Source organism: Gorilla gorilla, chromosome 13 (genome assembly GCF_029281585.2).
Source record: "Gorilla gorilla gorilla isolate KB3781 chromosome 13, NHGRI_mGorGor1-v2.1_pri, whole genome shotgun sequence".
Lineage (NCBI taxonomy): Eukaryota > Metazoa > Chordata > Mammalia > Primates > Hominidae > Gorilla > Gorilla gorilla.
Genome location: NC_073237.2, coordinates 17,732,319 through 17,753,825, shown reverse-complemented (window position 1 = coordinate 17,753,825; position 21,507 = coordinate 17,732,319). Strand labels below are relative to the sequence as shown.

Genomic DNA, 21,507 nt, shown 5'->3' with positions numbered 1-21,507 from the left:
GAATGACCTCTTCCGTGGGGATGAGGGGCAGGGGATGGCAGCCCACCTCCAGGAGGAGCTTAAAGAGGCGGCTCCTGGCTGCAGGGACAGGAGACAGAAGTGGGAAAGGCTTGGGTGCCATTTTTATTGTTTGGTATTTTTTGAATCCACACTGTGTGTGTATTATCTGTTTTACATCTTAAGAAAAATAACCAGGCTGGGTGCAGTGGCTCATGTCCATAATCCCAACACTTTCAGAGGCTGAGGCAAGAGATCGCTTGAGGCCAGGAGTTTGAGACCAGCTGGGCAACACAGGGAGACCCCCCCATCTCTGCAAAAAATTTAAAAATTAGCGGGGCATGGTTGCACACACCTGTAGTCCTAGCTACTTGGGAGGCTCAGATGGGAGGATTGCCTGAGCACAGGGATTGGAGGCTGCAATGAGACACCATTGTGCCACTGCACTCCAGCCTGGGTGACAGAGCAAGGCCCTTTCCCATAAAAAGAAAGAAAGAAAAAAACTCACATGGTGGGTCAGCACATCAGAGGCAGTGAGGTCATCAGGCGGGGCAGCTTCAGGACCAGGTGGAAGGGGCCCACTGTGACCTCCCTGGCTGCACCCAGGCCTTAGTGACTGGGAGCCAGTGGGTCACCCAGAGCCCTCAATAAAGGGCAGCAGGTCGGGTCAGGCCAGAGCCTGGACCTGGGGTCAAGAGGGGTTGCAGGGAGGGATGGAGGGGCTGAAAACCCTGGGCCCCTGCAGCCACCCCCACCCTCAGTGTCCCCCAACCGCAGCCTCCAGCAGTCATGGAGGCCTGGACCAGCACTGACAGGGATTTGTAGGGTGGCCCTGCCTGGGCCCCATCTCCTCTGCTCACTCAGTGCAGTCCCAGAGACCTTACCCAGTCCCAGGGGTGTGGGGAGGGGGGAGGGGACCCAGGGTGGAGGGCGAGGCTGCCAGGATCTTTTCTGTCCAGTGAGGAGCAGAGAGCGAGAAACCCTGAGGGGCTGAGACCAGGAGACCTGGAGTCAGGGCTCGGGTGGGGCTGGCCCCTGCACCCAGGGTCGAACCAGGGGGCTCCCAGGCATGGGGGATTCACTGGTTTGGGGCTCAGACCCTGCCCATGCCCACCCCTGTCACCGGAGGGAGGGGCCCTGGCCTTGCCCAAGGCAGCCCTGTCCCAGCTTCAGTGTGGGCCTCTGGGCTCTGCAGAAGAGTCCTTCCTGGAGCAGGAGAACCACAGCCTGGTGAGCACCCACCTATCACCTGGCACCCCTGCCCCTGCCCACACCCCTGCCCCTGCCCCTGCCCCAGCCCCAGCCCCAGGAGTGGCCATGACAGGCAGTCCCCTCTCTCTGCCCCCCACCCCAGAAAAGGCAGAACCAGGACCTTCGGGAGCAGCTGGGGGCCCTCCTGGGGCCAGGGCAGCAGTTCCTGCCCCTGTGTCCCGAACACTCAAGCTGCACTGCTCTGGCCTGGGTAAGTACAGGGCCCAGAGATCCCATGCAGCCAACGCCCCACTAGCCCACAGCCTTGGGGATGATCTGGGGGCTCTCCCACAGCCCCCCGACCTGGCTGGCACGCAGCCCTTGGGGAACAGGGCACCTCTGCAGCTGCTGTGGCGGCAGCTGTCCCAGGGGCAAAAGGCTTTCATGCAGCAGTCCCAGGTGGGCCTGGGGGAGGGGCTGTGGGGGGAGGAAGCTTCATGCAACACTCCAGGTGGGCCTGAGGGGTTCACTAGGGAGGGAGGTCTTCATGCAGCAGGCCAGTGGGCCCAGCGGGGAGGTACCAGCCACCCTGCTGATGCTGCCCAAGCCCACCCTGGGCCCCACCCTCAGAACGAGCTGCAGCAGATCCGCCTGTGCTTTGAGAGGAAGAAGATGGTCATCAGAGAGGTGTCCGCCTGGCTGAGGGGGAGGGGTGCTGCCGGCCCCCCCAGTGGGTTCTGTTCCTCAGGCATGACCCCACCTTCTTCCAGGCATGGGACAACGTGCCTGAGATGCCCATGGCCCTGAACAACCAGGCCATTGGGTTCCTGGTAGGTCCCCACAGGGCAGCACCCAGAAGGATGGGGCCCGGTGGGCGAGAGGCCGGGGAGGGCAGGGCCAGGGGCCTAATGTGCTTACCTCCTCTGGCCCCCAGAACCTCAAGAAGGACATCTGGGGCATGCTGGACCAGATGGAGAACATCCAGCTGGGGATTCTCAGGTAACACAGGGTCAGGGGCTGGGCTGACTGAGCAGGGTCTCGGAAGGGGTCCTGGTCAGGACAAGGCAGATACATCCTTGACCCCCCCCCCACCTCCATAGCACTGAGCCAGGGGTGGGTGCCAGGCTGGGGGTGGAGGGCATGGGGTCCTGACAGTGAGGCCTCTGCAGGGAACGGGCCCAGTGCCACACTCAGGCCAGGAAGGAGCCGCAGGTGGCGAGCATGGCAGTGAGCCCCCCATGCCCCACTCTGGGTCCGGAGACCAGCCCCCCTCCCAGCACCCTCCTTGGGCGAGGGGGAAAAATGAGCTCCAGCAGAACAGGTCCAGGGTGGGGAGCATCTGCAAAGTGGCTGCAGGAGCCTGTCCAGGAGGAAGGGGCCAGGGCTGCGGTGGGGGGAGCCCTGTCTGAGGAGGGTTTCCCAAACCAGGGATCCCTGCCCGCAGCCTGGACCCTCGGGCTGGGCTCCCCTCCCCAACAGAAAGGGAGGCCAAAGCTGGAAAGCTCCAAGGGCCTGGCAGGCCAGCTCTGGTAGGTGACTGTGTGGCAGAGCCCAGACCCCAGGCCCCCTGCGTGTCCCTGGCCCTGACTGTCGCTGCCCATAGGCTGCTGATCCTGAGGCTGCTGCTGGGCACCCTGCTGGTTGCCTATGTGTACATGGTGAACCCCAGGCCCTTTGAGGGACTGGTGCTGCCCCTGCTGAGCCATGCCACCGTCTGGAAGCTCCGGGCCCTGCTGGACCCCCTCCTGTGCCTTGAGGTGGATGGCTTCCTGTTCTTCTAGGCCGGAGGCCCAGTGGCCCCAGCGAGGAGGTGGCCAGGCGACCAGCGCTACCCCAGATGCCCGGTGGCTGCACCAGCCCCCTGCACACGGCACCACTGTGCACCATCCCTGCCAGAAGCTGCAGAGAAGGGTGGAGGCAGGGTCTGTCCTGAGGGTTGGGCCTGTGGCTGGACATAGAATCATGACATATGTAGCCGGTGAGCACGTCTCTGTGGAAATTGGGGAAGGGACACCGGGACGATACGGCAGCGAGGGTCCCTCAGGGTGGAGACCCCAGCTTAGGGCCGGCTTCCCACCCCACATCCCACCTGCCCTCCAGAAGGCAGCCCCTCTGCACAGGGCTCTGAACCCCCAAGGCATCTTAGGAGGGTCTCCACTGAAAAGCAATAGCAGTAAGGACTGGGGGGTCCTCAGGTCTTGCCCCCTGGGCCAGGTCCTCCCGGGGACCTCAGAGGTCAGGTTTTCAGCGCTGAACCTGCTGATCCACTGACCTCATGCCCCTCATGCAACCCCCCTCCCTTCCTGGCACCACCCACCCTGCCCAGGTCCTGTCACCTCCCCAACCCAGGGCCCTGTCCAGTCCAGGGGGCCACACTGGTAGACAGAACGGTGGAGATCAACACCAAAAATTGTATCTGGGGAATTAATTAGCAGGGGTACCCTTAAGAACAATAGAGAATGGTTTTGTGGCGTTCTCATCCCCAAATGGGAGAAATAGAGCCGCAGCCCAAGGTAAACCAGGGACAGGGACCCTGTGCTGGAGAAGGGCTGGCCGGGATGCCACACTGCCATAGGCTGTACCACTGCTAGAGGACACAGGACTTGGGCCTCGGGCCCTCTGAGCTCCCAGCAGCATCATCTCTGGGTGCAGGCAGCCCCAGTGGGGCTCAGGCAGAGCTGGCCATGACCACAGGACCTTGGTGGCAGCCAGGGGCCAATGGCTCACCAGGCTGGTGGCTCCAGGAAGTTAAGTCATCTGTTCATGTGTCAGGGGAAGGGAAGGAGGAGTGCAGAGACCTTCGGGGGCAACCTGAGACCCCCCCACCCAGCCGAATCCATGGAGGCCTGGGCTCCTAGAGGAGGAAGTGGCTTAGTCTAAAGAGGTTGGTTGGGCAGGGAGGCTGGGAAAAGGTCATGCTGGTCCCCACAGCAATGGGGCTGCCCCCTGTGGGGTGCTGGGCCCCCTGCAGCAGGTGGGAGACTCCCTGAGGTCACATGGACACAGGGTCTCGGGCACTGGCAGGCTGGGAGTCTGTCAAGCTGTGGCTGGTGGAGCAGAGAGCCCAGCCCACCCCCAGCCCTGCCCCAGGATCCATGACAGTCTGACCTCCTGGGTCCCCAGCTGGGCTGTCCCGGACCCCAGAGCCACCTACTTGTCATCCTGCTAGGGCCCGGGGCCCGGAGAGGCTGGGGAAAAGACTGGAGGCAGCCAAGGGCAGGCAGCACATGGCCCCGCATGGGGGTGCCCCGGCGACCAGGCTCCAGGGGGCCCGCAGTGGTGGGTGGTCCTCCGGGTGGCCAAGGTAGCACAGGTGCAGCCCAGAAGGCACCCAAGGCTGGCCACACCACCCCCATCCACGGGTGCAGGTGCCAATCCACCCCCTGTGGGCTGTGGCATCCATGAGAGAGCAGCAGAAAGTTGGTCAGCACGGCGCCAGCTTCGGGGCCCTAGAGCTCACACTCCTCCCGCATTGAGATAGCTCCAGCCCAGGATGTCTCAGACCCGAACAGCTGTGCACCCCTCACACTCCCTCAGCGCTGCCCCTGGCATTTGGCAGGCAGGAGAGTTCCAGCAGGTTCAGCAGGCCCTACAGGGCCCTGAGCCAGCAGGTGGCCCCTATGCACCCCCATTTCATCTCCCCAAGCTCTCGGGTTCCTGGGATTATGCTGTGGGCAGCGGCAGACCCAAGTCTTTTCCCCAAACACCCTGTCACTGCCAGAACTGATGCAGACCCAAGGCGAGAAACCCTCACACTTCCCAGCCACAGACCATCAGCCACCCCCTCCTCCCAAGCCTCTGACTCAGCCCAAGTCCGCAGAAACAACCCTGGCCTTGCCCAAGGAAAGAATCAAAATAACTTTTTCTTTTTTAATAAAATTATAGATATACAGATGTAGATATAAAAACATAAGACAGAAACAACACAAGTGGACGCTGTTGTGAACTTAATCTCAGGTCCCTGACACCAAGGGAAGCACTGACCCCTCCCCAGTGTGCTTTCCCATGGCTTGAGCACCACAGCCAGGCCGGGGCTGGGGACGTGGCATGCCTTGGGGCGGGGTTCTCCAGTTTGACAGGGAGGGCCTGAGGGCTGGGAAGTGGGCTCTGGATGTCACACGCCCCGTGGCAGCATCACCCCAGTGCCTGCTCCCACCTGCTCCATTGCCTCCCATAAGAGCATAAACAAAGGTTCAGGCTTTGATGAAAGGGACGGCGATGGCCGGAGCACTGACACATGGCTGGCCATCTGTCCACCTATCCACCACCACCCAGAGCAGGCCAGAGCAGAAGCATCGGCCTTGCCAAGCTACAAGCTTCCAGTGGGGTCCGTGAAAGGCAACGGGTTAGGAGTAGCCTGGCTGGGGACACTTGGTCCAGGAACCCACAGGCTCTGTCAGAAGGATGGTGGGGGCCCTGGGTGCCTCTGTCAATCTCTGGGACCCATCCGTAAGGGGACCGTTGGGGGCTGGCCTGGCGATGACCTGGGGTGCATGGGTGATGGCAGTGGGCCGAGCCTGGCTGAGAGAAGGTGCCCCAAAGAGGCTGACTGGGCCCCCTCACTGCCCCAGCCATGGGACAGGCCCAGACACAGACCAGCCCAGTGGCCCTTGGCCCAGTGAGCCGACTTCCCCATGGGCAGATGAGTGGACGGGCAGGCAGAGTGCTTGGGGCAAGCTGTGGCGGTGTGGCACTCTCTCCCACCGATGGGCCCACACCAGGCTGGGGTGGCCTTGGGTCCCTGGGGCAGAGAAGTTGGTGGGGAGGGGGGGTGCGCTGCGGGGTCCTGGTCCCCGTGGCACCATGGCGGATGGGTGGCGGTCAGTCCTCACACCGAGATCTCGTACATGGTCCCACCCATGCCAGACACCTTCTTAACCAGCGTGTGCCATGTAGATGTGGCACAGGGCCCTGGGGGGCCTGTGGCAGGTCCCAGCCGGGCCAGGCCCAGGGACTGCCCATTAAGCTTACCTGGGGAAGTCTTCAGCTGAGGGTGGTCCCTACATCAGAACAAGCACATACACACATGCATACGGTGAACACACGAACACGGGGACAGAGGACGGAGGAGGCAGCAGGACAGAGATGACGCAGACTTGGACTGGTGTAGCCATGTCATGGGGACCCGGGCAGTCCCTGCCCTCTAGGCTCGGAGGGTTCACCCAGAAAGTAGGAGGGAGATGCAGAGCCTGCCTGGGGAGTGGCTGTGCCATCTCAGGAGAGACAGGTATCATCAGAACTGCCACCACACTCCGGAGTCCCTGGGTCCCTAGGCAGCACTGGCCAGAGAGCATGGGGCAGCCAGGTGGGCACTGAATGGAGCCCCTGCCCTGCTCTGTACTGGGAGCCCGGCCGGCCACTCTGCCTGGCCTCATTCCTGCTCTCTCTCAGGAAAATGAGGGGCTGCCCTCCTGCCCACCAGCGCTGACCAACAGCAGCTCTATCCTTGCTGCTTAAACTTTCTGGAGGCGAGAGCCCTTTGTCCCCGGGCTGCGATCCCTGCCTGACTGCAATGCTGCCCACTTCTAGGTCTCGGGCTCCCCACTCATCACTCCCAATGGCAGTCTCCTCCCCAACTCCACAAAAGCTGAACAGACTCCTACCCTGTGGGGTAGGGGAGGCCTCCTCAGGGCTGGACTGCTGTGCTCTCAGCCCCTTTGTGGCCAAGTGGCCTGGGCTGGCCTGGGTGGGGCTGGGCTCTCCCCCTGGGGCCGCATCTGACAACAGGAAACAGCTGAGCCTGTGCTTGAGGTTTCCAGGCCCAGATGGGGTGACAGACGACAGATGCCATGAGGACACCATGCGTCCACGGCATGTGTCCTGGCCCCAACAGGTATGCAGTTCTCCTACCTGGGCCTGGGCCTGCAAGCCAGCTGACCCTGCTTTCTCAGTTACCAACCTGCTGGGTGCCTGGAGCCAGCCTGCTTTCTCCAGTCCTCAGTTTCCCCACCTACGAGCAGGGAAGCCCCTGCTTCCTAGAACTATGTCCCACAGGGAGGGCCAGGGCCTGGCCGCCCAGGGTGGCACATTCTGCTGCTAGGTAATGTCCTCAGCCCCAGCCTCCTAGAGATGCAGCAAAGCAGGCCCAGGGAAAGCACTGGGTAGACAGGGCCACTGTGACCCAGAAAGCCAGAGCCACAGCCTGAAGGAGGCCCAGGCTGCCACGTGATACTGGCCCCAAAGAGAAAGCCCCATGGCCTCCCACATGCTGGGTCCGTGCCAGCATTGGAAGAACAAGTCATTGGGATCAGGACACAAATTCTCATACCCTGTCCCCAGAGCGTGCCCAGGACATCCTCAGAGCTGAGCCACACAGGCTAGCCAAGGCCTTCAAGTCAGGGTGAGGCGCATCCTCCCTGTCCCATCCCCAGAGAAAAGCTCAGGCCCCTGGGATGACCTATGAGTGCCCAGCCAAGAGGGCCCCTGGAGACGGCTGGACAGCTGCCCTGTGCCAGGAAGCCCACCCGCACCTCCCGGCACCCACCTCTGCATGGTCAGCAAGGGCGGTGGCTCTGAGAGGTCAGTGTGAGCAAAGGCAACAGCTTTGGGGCCCATGTAGGATGGTGAGTGGGGAGTGCCGGGTGGGGAGGGCAGGCCCTGGCGTGCGGGTGACCTGTGTGAGCCACTGCTGGGCCGGGGCCCCGGGGTGTTGCTGCTGGCCTGATCAGCCTGCAGGGAGGAGGACGACGTCCGCGGTGCACGGCTCACAGAGCTGGACAGTGAGGACAATGACGTCTGCAGGGCAGGGTTGCGGGCGCCGCCGAGGCTGGGCCAGGCCACAAGGTCATCTCTAGAGCTGTAGCACAGCATAGGACCTCGGAGGCCCTCGGACAACACACTGGCCTGCTGCAGGCTGTAGGAGCTGGGAGCGTCATAGACGCCTGAGTCGCGGAACAGTGAGTCGGCCTGGGAGTGCAGCAGGCGCTCACGCTCCTCCCTGTCCTTGCGCTCCTGGATGGATGCCATGATGGTCTTGGACAGGTTGTCGTAGAGCACAGGTGAGGGCTCCCAGGGCCGGGGGCCCAGCACGGGACTGAAGCTGTGGGGCAGGGGCCGTGGTGAGTCGCCCGTTGCCCTAGGGTGCAGGTAGGGCGAGTGGTATCTGGCCACGCCAACTGCTGGATGGGAGAGGCAGGCGTGGCCACCAGGCGAGCCAGGGTTGAGCACACTATTGTAGGTCAGGCTGCCATTGTGGTTGGGCAGTTCGTGGCATGGGGGGGCAGTGCAGTGCATGGGGGGGCAAAGATGCTAGGGTGGGGCATGGGGGGCCCACCCTCGGAGCACAGGGGCTGCAGGGCCACGTGGTGCCCCCCCTGCCGGCTTGAGGCCTTGAGGCTCAGGGAGGGCAAAGCAATGAGAAGGCATCAGAGGCGCTGAGCAGTGGGGATGGCAGGTAGGCTGCGTGCAGGCCCCCGGGCCCATAGTCAGGGAGGTCCAGGCTCGGCTCGACACAAAGTCCAGGCTATGGATGCTGTCGTCCCCCAGGATCAGGGAATCGGGGCCTGGAACTTGTAGGGAGAAGGCATTCTCACCACTGCCCACCTGCTACCCTGCCTGCAGCTGCCAGTCAGCACCCACGGGGGCCACACTGGTACCGTGGCCTCAGGAACTGGGCCTCAAGGAGCCATAAGAGCCACATAGTGACCCATGGCCCTGTCCCTGAGCATCCATGGCTGAGGGGCAGGGGCTCTGCATCGGGAGGGAGGCCACAGCTGGCTACTGCAGACACCCAGGGCTCAACCTTTTGAGCTACGCAGTCCCAGGGGCCTACCACTCAGGGCAGCCACAGGGAGGAGGGGCCTCATCTAGCCTCTTTGATGGGCACGTGGGCATGGGCTTGGGCTTGGGCTAGGGACAAGAGCCTCAGGAACCACAAAGCCAGAAGGGGATCAGGGCCAATGTGGGCTCAATGCACTTGGCCAACCAGACCCAATCCCCCACTGGACCCAGGAGTCCCAGGAAGATGACATACCTGGAGCCCTCATCTCCAAGCAGGGCTACCGCCTCCTGAGAGGCATGGCCTCTGCATGCCTGCAGACTCAGACCCTTGACAAGGAGCCTAGACTCACTGCTCCACCATGTGACTCTCTCCAGGAAGGACATCAATCCTGAGGGGAGAGGTCCCCAGGGATGGGGCTGGTCTAGGTGCACGGGCCCAGCCACAGGCCTGCCCAGAAGGCCGGGTGGCCCAGAAAGAGGGATGGCGCCCTGGGCGCCAGGTTTTAAAACCTGGAGCACAAGAAAAACTCACTATAGGACTCGAACAATCTGGGGCTGTATTGCTGACCTGAGAATTACATCTGGCAATCAAATAAGGAATGAACAGCATCCCCTAGAAGCCCTAGCGATGTGCTCACGGCAGAAGGCAACCACAATGAACTGGCCTGTGTGCAGCCAGGTAACCAGAAGGCGGAGCTTTACCGCAGGTGGCAGCGACTGTAAGAAGATGTCTTTCTCAGCTTAAAACCTAGTTCATCCTCATCCCTGGGGTACAACGACTGTCTACGGAGCAAAGTGTCAGATGGGACCAAATACACATTGGTGGCCTGATATTCAAATGTTATCCTCTCCATGCACATCCCACTAAAAAGAAGCTTAGAGAAAAAAAAAAAAAAAAAGCTGTCCACCTGTCTACAGTTGACCTTCATTCGTCTGCATCAACCCATTTCACATAAATCACAATTAGCATCCGCACTAAACACCATTAAAAGAACACAAATGTGGTTTGAACTCTTGGATATACTTTCTCTGCATTCAGAGTCAGGAAAACCAGCCAAGATACGGAGCTGGTCCCCGCCCCTTAACGGGATGTGGCACAGAGGCCTTGCCTGAGGGGCCTGCCAGACCCCTTCGTCCCGGCTACCTACTGAGCAAGCGGGGTGGCGGCTCACCAGTGCCTTATGCCAGACGGAGGCTCCCGGCAGCGGCCAGCTTTCTGCTAGGCCAGGCAAGCCCGGCTCCGTGTAGGGCTCCTCAAGGTGGTTTCTAAGCTGGGAATTTCCAATGTGCCCGGGAGACCTCCAAGAGCGCGGACCGCTCGGAAGGCAGCTAGGTAAGGGGACCAGAGGCGAAGGCGGCTGCCATCGCCAGGCCGCGCCCACCGCCCTCACAAATGTAAAGGCGCGCCAGGGTTCTCTCGGCCACCTACCTGCCAGGGTCGCAGGAGCCCACCCTTGGCGCACGCCACTGCCAGGCCGGGAGAGCAGGACCGGGTGGCCCCGGGGGCCGGGCCGCGAAGGCAGGATCCGGCGGAGCCTAGGCCGCGAGCCTGCGGACCCGGCTAAAGACAGAGACCTCCCCCGCCCCAAAAAGCACCCCCGCCCAACGCCGGGCTAAGGGTAAGGGCTAAGCCTCCTTCCTCCGCCTCCCGCCTGAAGCGGGCGGCCTCTCCGCGCCCGCCGCCCCAGAACTCCCGACCCGCCGGCGCACCTGGCCACGCATCCTCCGGCGGGAGGTGACCACACGGGCACGCGGGGCGGGGGCTTCCTCGCGGCCCCCACGCCGGGCGCAGGGCTACAAGCGCCGCTGGAAGGAGGCGACCGCGCCGCGGTGGTTCCGGGTCTCGGCGCTGCCCGGGCGGGAGACTCGGCGCACGTCCGCTCGCGGGGCCACCCGCTCCAGAGTCGCCCGCAGGGGCCAGCCCGGGGCCCGAGACCCCCAGCTCTGGCGCGAGCAGGATGGGGCTCCCCGGGGGCAGTTGGCGCGAGTCGGAGTCCCGAAGCTCCATCCTTACCTCTGCTTCATGCTGCGGTGTCCCTCAGCGCCGGCGTCACTTTGACCGGCCAGTACCGCCTGTCCCGCAGCCCCCGCGTCGGTCGAGGTAAGTAGCAGCCAGAGCAGCGGTGCAGCCGGGGGAGGGGCGGACATAAGGAAGGGCGGGGGTTGAGGCCCTCGAGCCGGACCACAGGATCCCAGCCTCGGGGGCGAGAGATCTCAGTGCACCTCGGGAACTGGCACGGCGCCTCCCGTCCTCAGGGACCCCATTGGTACCTGCACGCTCAGCCTTGCCAGAATCTCATGGGATATGTGCAAAAGGCAAAGAAATAAATTGTCGCCACACCCTTCGTCCTCTCCGTCTCCCCGCACGGTCCATATGGTACATTCCCCAAAGCCCAACGGGAGACAGGAAAGAGGTGATTGGATGGAAATCTTGGAAGGGGCGAGAAGCCACACGAAGTGGCCAATGGAGAAACCCGGTGGGCATATCAAAGCACGCCAGCAGAGAGAAGGGAGGATGGATTTAAAGGGAACTTGTTGGCCGGGCGCGGTAGCTCACCCCTGTAATCCCAACACTTTGGGGAGCGGAGGCAGGCGGTGTTGAATACTTGAGGTCAAGAGTTCAAGAGCAGCCTGGCCAACATGGTGAAATCCCATCTCTATTAAAAATACAAAAACTTAGCCAGATGTGGTGGTGCATGCTTGTAATCCCAGCTACTCAGGAGGCTGAGGCAGGAGAATCGCTTGAACCCGGGAGGCAGAGGTTGCAGTGAGCTGAGATCACACCATTGCACTTCAGCCTGTATAACAGAGTGAGACTCCATCTCAAAAAAAAGAAAGACAAAGAAAATATAGAGTGAATTGAACCAAATATATCTGTATGACCTTGAGCAGGTAAGTCCAACCCTCAGCCTCAGTTTCGTCATCTGGTCCAATGAGGATACTGGACTGCACTTGGTGTCTAACAGCCTTCACACACTTGGTGTGTGATCCTATCATCCCTTGCACGGGAATAGCAATACCTGCAAATATTCTTCAATTTGGGGCATGATCTACCATCTTAAAGAACTTTAGTTGAAAGTAGATAGACTTTCTGACACCTACTTTCAGCGACAGTATCAACCCCACCTTTGGTAAAGGTGAATCCAGTCTTCTTTCTGGGTCCCTCATCTCTTAGGGAAGAATATTCTTCTTATGTGTGGAGCCCCCCACCTCCAAGTAGTTAATAATTTCTATTTCTCCATGAGGCACCCCTTTCTCTTCCTTCTCCCTTCCTCCTCATAATCAGACAAAGCTTCAATTAATAATTCATTCACCCCATGAGCTGTCCACAATTCCTGCCTTCAGCAACAAACCCCACTGTTCACCCCTACCTATAACTGCTAAATTGCTCGTCCCTAACTCAGTCTGTGACACACCATTCAACCACACATGACCAGTTGTGCTTTCATCCACACTACAAGCCAAATTTCAGACTTTCTAACCATTCCTTGGGACCTGCTCTGTTTTCGAGTTTTACACCAGCCTGCTAGGCTTACATTTTGGCTACCAAGCTTCAGCTCCACCTTCTTTATTTCAGAAATTTTCAACCTCCCAACAGGTGATCACCCCACCCCCACACAACCAGCTTCCAAATCATGTAGGGTGCCTGGGATGCCTGTTCTAAAAGCTCCAGGCAACTTATCATCCAACTACAATCCAAAGAGCTCTAGAAAGTGCATCCCTCCATGAAGCCTTCCAGATTGATTGCCAGAAGCTGCTAGCTTACTGAGCTCCCATTTCTACTCTGTGCCCTGCCACAACCCAACTGTCCATGCTCTCTGCCCCAATGTACAATTTTTTTTTTATACGGAGTTTCGCTCTTATTGCCCAAGCTGAAGTGAAATGGCATGATCTTGGCTCACTGCAACCTCCGCCTCCCAGGTTCAAGTGATCCTCCTGCCCCAGCCTCTGCCTCCCGAGTAGCTGGGATTACAGGCATGCACCACCCCACATGGCTAATTTTGTGTTTTTAGTAGAGACAGGGTTTCTCCATGTTGATCAGGCTGGTCTCAAACTCCAACCTCATGTGATCTGCCCACCTCGGCCTCCCAAAGTGCTGGTATTATAGGCGTGAGCCACTGTGCCCGGCCAATATACATTTCTTATTGACATATTTCCCTGTCTCCCTGATGGCCACAGCAGCAGCAGACACAGCTTACATTTATTAAGTGCTCACTATGTGCTAGGTACTGTTGGGAAGTGCTTTGCCCGCATTATTTAACTTCACCCTCATATCAATTCTGTGATATTCCTTATTATTCCCCTTAGTACCGTTTTGCCTTCCTGAGGAAAACACAAGAGCTTAGTGAAACTGATCTGCCCGAGTGCACACAGAGGTCTGACATCTAGTGCCCCCACCATAACTCCACAACGCAATACTGTCTTGAGTTTCTTAAGAATCTACTGCATGCCAGATGAAAGATAATCTCATACATTTACTTATTTATTTTTATTTCTATTTTATTTTATTTTATTTTGAGGCAGAGTCACACTCTGTCACCCAGGCTGGAATACAGTGGCACAATCTCAGCTCACTGCAACCTCTGTCTCCTGAGTTCAAGCGATTCTCGTGCCTCAGCCTCCCAAGTAGCTGAGATTACAGGCTCGTGCCACCATGCCTGGCTATTTTTTGTATTTTTGGTAGAGATGGGGTTTCACTATGTTGGCCAGGCTGGTCTCGAACTCCTGACCTCAGGTGATCTGCCTGCCTTGGCCTCCTAAAGTGCTGGGATTACAGGCGTGAGCCACTGTGCCAGGCCTCATACATTTATATTATGTTTACGTTTATTTCTGTACCTATAATATCATTTCAGTCTCAAAACAGTCATGTGAGGAGAGTTAGTAGAAGTCTATTCACAGATGAGGAAGGAAACTACAGCTCAGAGAGCATGATTGTTTGGCTAAGGTAGCAAGGCTGGTAAGTAACTGAGCCTGGCTTTCCACACTGCATTCTTTCCACTGCAATTTCTGCCCCCTGCCTGAACACAACCTTTTTACATGTAACAACCAGAGAAGGAGGAAACAAATACAAAATAGCAAAACCTAAGCCATGGGGTTTAGGGAGTGTGGTACAAGGAGTGCTTACAGGGGGCCAGAAAACAAGTCAAAGAAGACTTCTATGAAGGGTGAGAATCACTATGGACTTCTTTATACTGGTTTGTTGTTTATATTCTGCCCATGAGACTGCGTCTTGGACACATCTGGCAAATTCAATAGCAAAAGGCCACAAAACTGCCCCATACCGCTGGAAGGCTGGTGGCTAGAATTAGCCACATGTCAATGAAGAAGGGACTTCTATGTGCAATGCTGCTGCCGACCAGTTTGGGAAAGTTCTCAACTTGCTGTTTAGCAAACTATCCTGCTCCACTGGCAGTTTTAACACTCCCCTGCAAATACAGGCTGGGCGCATTATTTCTTCTTTTTCAACTGTTGACATCCTCACAGGGTTGGAGAGCCTAGCAAAATTGTGTGGGAGCAGGAAACTTTTAATATTGATTAAGCAGCCTGAGCAAGCTAATTGTGAGGCCAATACTTCTGAGTTGTTCTTTGCCAGGTCCAGCCATAGTCAATCAAGTTAATTCTCACTCCCATAGCTCTCTCTTTTCTCATCCCCAGAGAGCTCTAAAATGTCTCTGTTTATCTGAGTGCTTTATTTATGCATTCAAAAATTTATTGGGCACCCACTACAAACAAAGAACTGGCAGGTTGTGTGGGGTTATCCTGATGGATCGCACATGAAGTGTGTACTTAGCGCATGGGGTGATTAAATATCAGACCTCCTCCCGTAAGGAAGGAATCTGCCTGAGCACCTCAGAGAATGCAAGTGGATCCCATCTACAGCGAAATGTAGGTGATCATGTTGGAAAGTCCGCCCCGCTAGTAGGAGAAGGAGCAGTAGGTTGAGAAATGGTCCTGGGTTGGAGAGATGGGCAGTGCCCTGGGGAGGTGGAGAGTGCCCAGAAATAACTGGACACATAGCAAACAATAGGGAGAATCATCTAATTCAGTCCACAGTGGAGCTGGTAAAAGATTTGTGGAGTATGCTGTCTTATTTTCAATTTAAAAAATACTTTCTGGGCCGGGCACAGTGGCTTATGCCTGTAATTCCAGCACTTTGAGAGGCCGAGGCGGGCGGATCACCTGAAGTTAGGAGTTTGAGACCAGCCTGATCAACATGGAGAAACCCCATCTCTGCTAAAAATACAAAATTAGCTGGGCGTGATGGCGCATGCCTGTAATCCCAGCTACGCAGGAGGCTGACACAGGAAAATCACTCGAACCCGGGAGACGGAGGTTTCAGTGAGCCGAGATAGCGCCATTTCACTCCAGCCTGGGTAACAAGAGCGAAACTCCATCTCAAAAAAAGAAAAAAATTTGTCTGATTTCTTTTTTTTTTTTTTTTTTTTTTTGAGATGGAGACTCACTCAGCCGCCCAGGCTGGAGTGCAGTGGCGTGATCTCGGCTCACCACAACCACCATCTCCTGGGTTCAAGCGATTCTCCCATCTCAGCCTCCTGAGTAGCTGGGATTACAGGCACCCGCCATCATGCCCGGCTAATTTTTGTATTTTGGTAGAGACAGGGTTTCACCATGTTGGCCAGGCTGGTCTTAAACTCTTGACCTCAGGTGATCCGCCTGCCTCAGCCTCTCAAAGTGCTAGGATTACAGGCGTGAGCCACCATGCCTGGCCAATTTTCTGATTTCAAAAGTAACTCATCTTCATTGTAAAAGAATTTTTTAAATAGAGAAAAGTACAAAAAATAAAAATACCCATTATCTTCACCAGCATATCATTGTGACCATTTTGATGTATGTGTTTTCTTGTATTTTTCTGTGTACATGTGTCATATAGCTTCTTTTTCTGTATTATCTTTTTAACAAAATTTGATCAAACTGCTTTGCAATCTACTTTTCTACTTAATAGGCTAGGAATTTTCCTAGGCCATTATATATTACTTAAAAAATGATTTTTTTTTCTTTTTTAGAGTCAGGGTCTTGCTCTGTTGCCCAGGCTGGAGTGCAAGTGGCACAATCATAGTTCACTGCAGCCTTGCACTCCAGGGCTCAAGTGATCCTCCCACTTCAGCCTCCTAAAGTGCTAGGATTCCAGGCCTCAGCCACTATGCTCAGTTTTGTTTTTGTTTTTGTTTTTGACTTAAACCAGTTTTGATCAGCTATCTGCCACTAGCTAGCAAAGTAAAAAATGCATGGTTGGGGCCGGGTACGGTGGCTCGCATCTGTAATCCCAGCACTTTGAAAGGCCAAGGTGGGCAGATCACCTGAGGTCAGGAGACCAAGACCACCCTGGGCAACAGGGCGAAACCCTGTCTCTACTAAAAATACAAAAATTAGCCAGGTATGGTGGCAGGTGCCTATAATCCTAGCTTCTTGGGAGGCTAAGGCAGAAGAATCACTTGGACCTAATTTATTGATTTTTTTGAACTTGGAATATGGGGTCATGACAAGATCATGCCACTGCACTCAATCCTGGAAGACAGAGCAAGACTCTGTCTCAAAAATAAAAAAAATAAAAAGAGGTTCCTTTTTATTTCCTGAAAAGCTTGAACTTCCTGACAATGAAAGCCCTAAGGAGCTAGTGGACAGAAGACAGCTGGCAGTCATCGGTGGGGCAAAGGCGGAGATACCACTGCTGACTCTACTGGGCCTCAGGCCTCGGTCCTCATGGGGACCCTCTTTCAAACTTTTGGAGGACTAAGGGAGGGCCAGGCAGAGCTGGGACCAAGGCAATGGCGGTCAGCGGGGGGCCTGAAGTTCTATCATCTAATTGGGCTTCTTCACGGGTGCATCGCCCATAAGTGCAGTATTGAGTCCCTGAGCTCCCAGGGCTGCCAGATAGGGCTGGGGTGGCCACAGCCTCCCAGCCAGTCTCCTCCTGCAGGAGCACCTTGTCAGTTTACCTCAGATATTTGCTGCTCAAATACCATCTTCTGTGTGTATCACAACATGACACGCCTATGAAGAATGCTGAGCTAGGATTTCTAGATGTACTGTTACACGGTGATTTACTGGTCTGGAATTGCTGTCTCGCAGGAGGTCAGGTGAAAACACCACCAGCAAAACCAAGCATTTATGGAGCCACTCCCTTGTGCCAGGTCCTGGGCTGGGATGTCTGACTGCATCAGCTCCGCGGTGGACAACTGTGGCTTTAGCCTGCCCAGCATTCAGACCCCCTTGCCTGGTAACAGTGTCTACATCTTAGCTTCTGTTGTGGAAACTACCTTTTCCCCACAGCATGCAGGCCTGGTGGGCATGGGGATGGAGGCACCTTGCTCTCCATCCATGAGGAAGGCAGCACATGGCCCAGCCTCGTCCAGTCTGACCTGTCTTCCTGGAAGTTGAGTGTCAAGCAGAGAGCCGCAGAACTGAAAACAACCGGAGCTGCTTCATGCAGTCAAGAATCCCCTGAAGAAGGAAGGCAGTTAACTCCCTATTCTTGAGATCTCTTCAGCTGGCCTGGCTCTCATCCCTTTCCAAGACTTGGCTGTTTGCTTTGCATTCAGTTATTTGAGCTAATTCATATCCTTCTAATAAATGTCTTCCATCCTTCTCCAAAGTTAGCCCTAGAGTATATTGCTGTTGTTTACAATCAAAAAGCCCTAGAGGTGTACTCTCCAATTCTTTTAATAACCTCGTTTTCTGTCATTGCCCCTGTTTTAGTACCAGTAGCTGAGCTTCAGAGAAGTTAAAACATGTGCCCAAGGTCACACAGCTAATGAGTGTCACAGTCAGAATCTGAACCGAAGTCTGTCTGATGTGGGGTCATGACAAGAGCATGGGTTTTCTTGGGAGAACAAAATGACTTCAAATCCCCACTTCCCGCATAAAAATGCACAATGGGTATAGCAATGCCGAAGCCACAGAGCTATTGAGGATGGATGGAGGTGACGCATAGGAAAGCACATGGCCTAGGGTGTGTAATCCCAACACTTTGGGAGGCTGAGGCCGGCAGATCACCTGAGGTCGGGAGTTCAAAACCAACCTGGCCAACATGGAGAAATCCCGTCTTTACTAAAAATACAAAATTAGCCAGGTGTGGCGGTGCATGCCTGTAATCCCAGCTACTTGGGAGGCTGAGGCAGGAGAATCGCTTTAACCCGGGAGGCAGAGGTTGCAGTGAGCCGAGATCACGCCATTGCAGTCCAGCCTGGGCAAAAAAAAAAAAAGAAAAAGAAAAGAAAAGAATAAGAAAAAATATTTGAACACTTCTTTTTAAATTTTTTTGAACTTGGAATAGGAACACTATTGCCAACAAAAGTAATTAGAGAATATAGATGTTAAATCTATTCTCTAAATGAATTATTGCTTATTTTAAAATTACATATTAATTAATTACAGGAAATTTGGAAATTAAGAGATGTATCAAGAAAAAAGGTAAAAATGAATTCTAATCCGTCTGACAGTTACCCATTAATGCCATTTTTGGTATATTTCCTCTCAGTTTTTTCCCCCTCCACCACCAGTATGTGTGACTAGTTTATGTTTTATAAAGCTGGGTTCATACAATCTGATTTCTTGGCTGGTGTGGTGGCTCATGCCTGTAATTCCAGCACTTTGGGAGGCTGACACAGGAGTATTGCTTGAGCCCAGGAGTTCCAGACCAGCCTGGGCAACATAGTGAGACCCCATCTCTACAAAAAGTAAAAAATTAGGTGGGTATGGTTGCACTTGCCTGTAGTCCCAGCTACTTGGGAGGCTGAGACCAGAGGATCACTTGAGTGGGAAGTGGAGGCTGCAGTGAGCCTAGATTGTGCCACTGCACTCCAGCCTGGGTGACAGAGCAAGACCCTGTCTCAAAAACCCAAAAAAGATTTCTCTATAATTTCTTTTTTTATTCAATAAAATATTGTAGTTTTCTCCATCTTGATTAAACAGTCTAAAATGATTTTAATGTCACTGTAGTATTCCATTTTATAAATTTGTCAAAATTTATTTAACCCGTATTGTTACATTTCCATTTTTTAAAATACTGCAGCAGCTGTTGACTTGAAAGGATACTTTTTTCAGGTAGTTGACAACCAAAATATCCCCTTGGTGGGTTCTGGCATACCCCATGCCTCAGTATCACGCAATAAACCTTTGTAACTAACCTGCTCGGTACCCCCCCTCCCTGATTCTAAAATAAAAGTTGAAAAAAATCACCTAGTGTTTTAAAATAAATTATATATTATTTTTGGGCCAAGCATGGTGGCTCACACCTGTAATCCCAGTTCTTTTGGAGGTTAAGGTGGGAGGATCACACAGGAGGATCCACTGAGACCAGGAGTTTGAGACCAGCCTGTGCAACATGGTGAGACCCCCATCTCTACAGTAATTAAAAAAAAAAAATTTGCTGGGCATGGTGGCATGCACTTGCAGTCCCAGCTACTTAGGAGGCTGAGGTGAGAGGATTGCTGGAGCCCAAGAGTTTCAAGTTACAGTAAGCTATGATGATGCCACTGCACTCCAGCCTGGGTGAGTGAGACTCTGTCTCAAAAAATATATACTATTTTAAATTTATAAATCACAATTGAATTACATTTATGTAGTACAATCTGATGTGTGATATATGTATACTGTTAAAAGAAAAGCCTTAGGCTAAATTTGACAGAGTTTAGTTAAACAGAAAAAAGATTCGTGAACCAGGTAGCTGTGAGAACCAAAAGTGGTTCAGAGATCTCTGCTTCACAAGTGGGCAGGGAATATTTATAGCCAGAAAATGTAAGTTTCATGCAGAAATAGCCTGTTGTTTACAGCTCTGCAGTTGCCTTATTTGAACGTTTTTGGCAGCTTGCATCCTGTGAAGGGCCGAGAACTCTGCTGCTGTGATTGGCTGAGACTGGGCTACTTATTCCAAGGGCATATTCTCAGGTTAGGTTGCAGTTTGGCTTTTTTACCTATGTGAACCCCAAATAGCTGAGACAGGTCTCAGTTAATTTAGAAAGTTTATTCGCCAAGGTCGAGGACACACGCCCATAACACAGCCTCAGGAGGTCCTGACATGTGCCCAAGGTGGTCAGAGCACAGTTTGATTTTATACATTTTAAGGAGACATGAGACATCAATCAACATATGTAAGATGAACGTTGGTTCGGTCCGGAAAGGCAGGACAGCTCGAAGCAAAGGTGGGACAACTCGAGGTGGGGAGGGGGCTTCCAAGTCTTAGATAGATAAGAGACAAATGGTTGCATTCTTTTGAGTTTCTGATGAGCCTCTCCAAAGGAGGCAATCAGATATGCATTTATCTCAGTGAGCAGAGGGGAGACTTTCAATAGAACGGGAGGCAGGTTTGCCCAAAGCAGTTCCCAGCTTGACTTTTCCCTTTAGCTTCTTGGGGTCCCAAGATTTATTGTCCTTTCATGTCTATTAAGTTAGGTTACAGTGTGCTATATGTGGAGGCAGCTTTATTTTATTTTAATTAATTAATTTATTTATTGTTGATGTTGATTTCTCTTGTTTTAAAATCAACTTTATAGGCTGAGCATGTTGGCTCATACCTGTAATCCCTGTACTTTGGGAGGCCAAGGCAGGGGATCACTTGAGGTCAGAAGTTCAAGACCAGCATGGCCAACATGGCAAAACCCCATCTCTACTAAAATATACAAAGATTAGCCAGGCGTGGTGGTGCACACCTGAAATTCCAGCTACTGGAAGCTACTCGGGAAGCTGAGGCAGGAGATCACTTGAACCCAGGAGGCAGAGGTTGCAGTGAGCTGAGATCGCACCACTGCACTCCAGCCTGGGTGATAGAGTGAGACTCCATCTCAAAAATAAATAAATAAATAAATAAAATCAACTTTATGGAGAAAAATTTACATTCAAGAAAATATGCCCATTTTAAGTGTCCAGCTGGATGAATTTTCAGAAATGTGTGCACCCTCATGACCACTTCTACAATCATGATACAGAACATCTCCATTAACTTAAATCCCTGTAGCCCTTTGCTGGCAGTTCCCCCACCCACCCCCAGGAAATCCCTGATCTGCCCTCTGTCACTGTAGACTAGTTTTGCCTTTCCTAGAATTTCATACAGAGGGAGTCATGCAGTATGTACTCTTTTGTAGCTAATGTTTTTGAGATTCGTTGGTGTTGCTGCATTGTTTTCTATTGCGGAATAGTATTCCCTTGTACAAATGTACTATAATTTGCTCATCTACTCTTCTGTGGCTGGATTTTCCAGTTTGGCGCTAATATGAATTGTGGAGGCAGTTTTAGACCAAATTTAACTTAACAATACAATATGGAGTGATTAAGTCAAGCTAATGAACATACCTGTTACCTCACTTACTTGGCATTCTTTTATGGTGATACACCAAATTTCCTCTTATTTTGAAATATTCACTATTATTGACAGTAGTCTCCTGCTGTGCAATAGATCTCAAAACTTTTTTCTCCTGCTTGGCTGAAACTTTGTATCTTTTGAAGAGGAAGTCTCCATTCCCTTGTTCTTCCACCTTGCCAGCTCTGGTAACCATCATTCTTCTACCTTCTACTTCTATGAATTCAACTTTTTTTTTCTTTCTTTTTTTTTTTTTTTTTTTTGAGATGTTGTCTCACTCTGTC

The 21,507-nt window shown here is 54.0% G+C and overlaps 2 pseudogenes; one reads left to right on the top strand and one right to left on the bottom strand.

The window, feature by feature from the left end:
* The first annotated feature begins 710 nt into the window (after nucleotides 1-710).
* On the top strand, nucleotides 711-2,969 carry LOC115930180 (coiled-coil domain-containing protein 188-like; annotated as a pseudogene).
* Nucleotides 2,970-5,847: 2,878 nt separating this feature from the next.
* On the bottom strand, nucleotides 5,848-8,993 carry LOC129524672 (palmitoyltransferase ZDHHC8-like; annotated as a pseudogene).
* Between the last annotated feature and the right edge of the window lie 12,514 nt (nucleotides 8,994-21,507).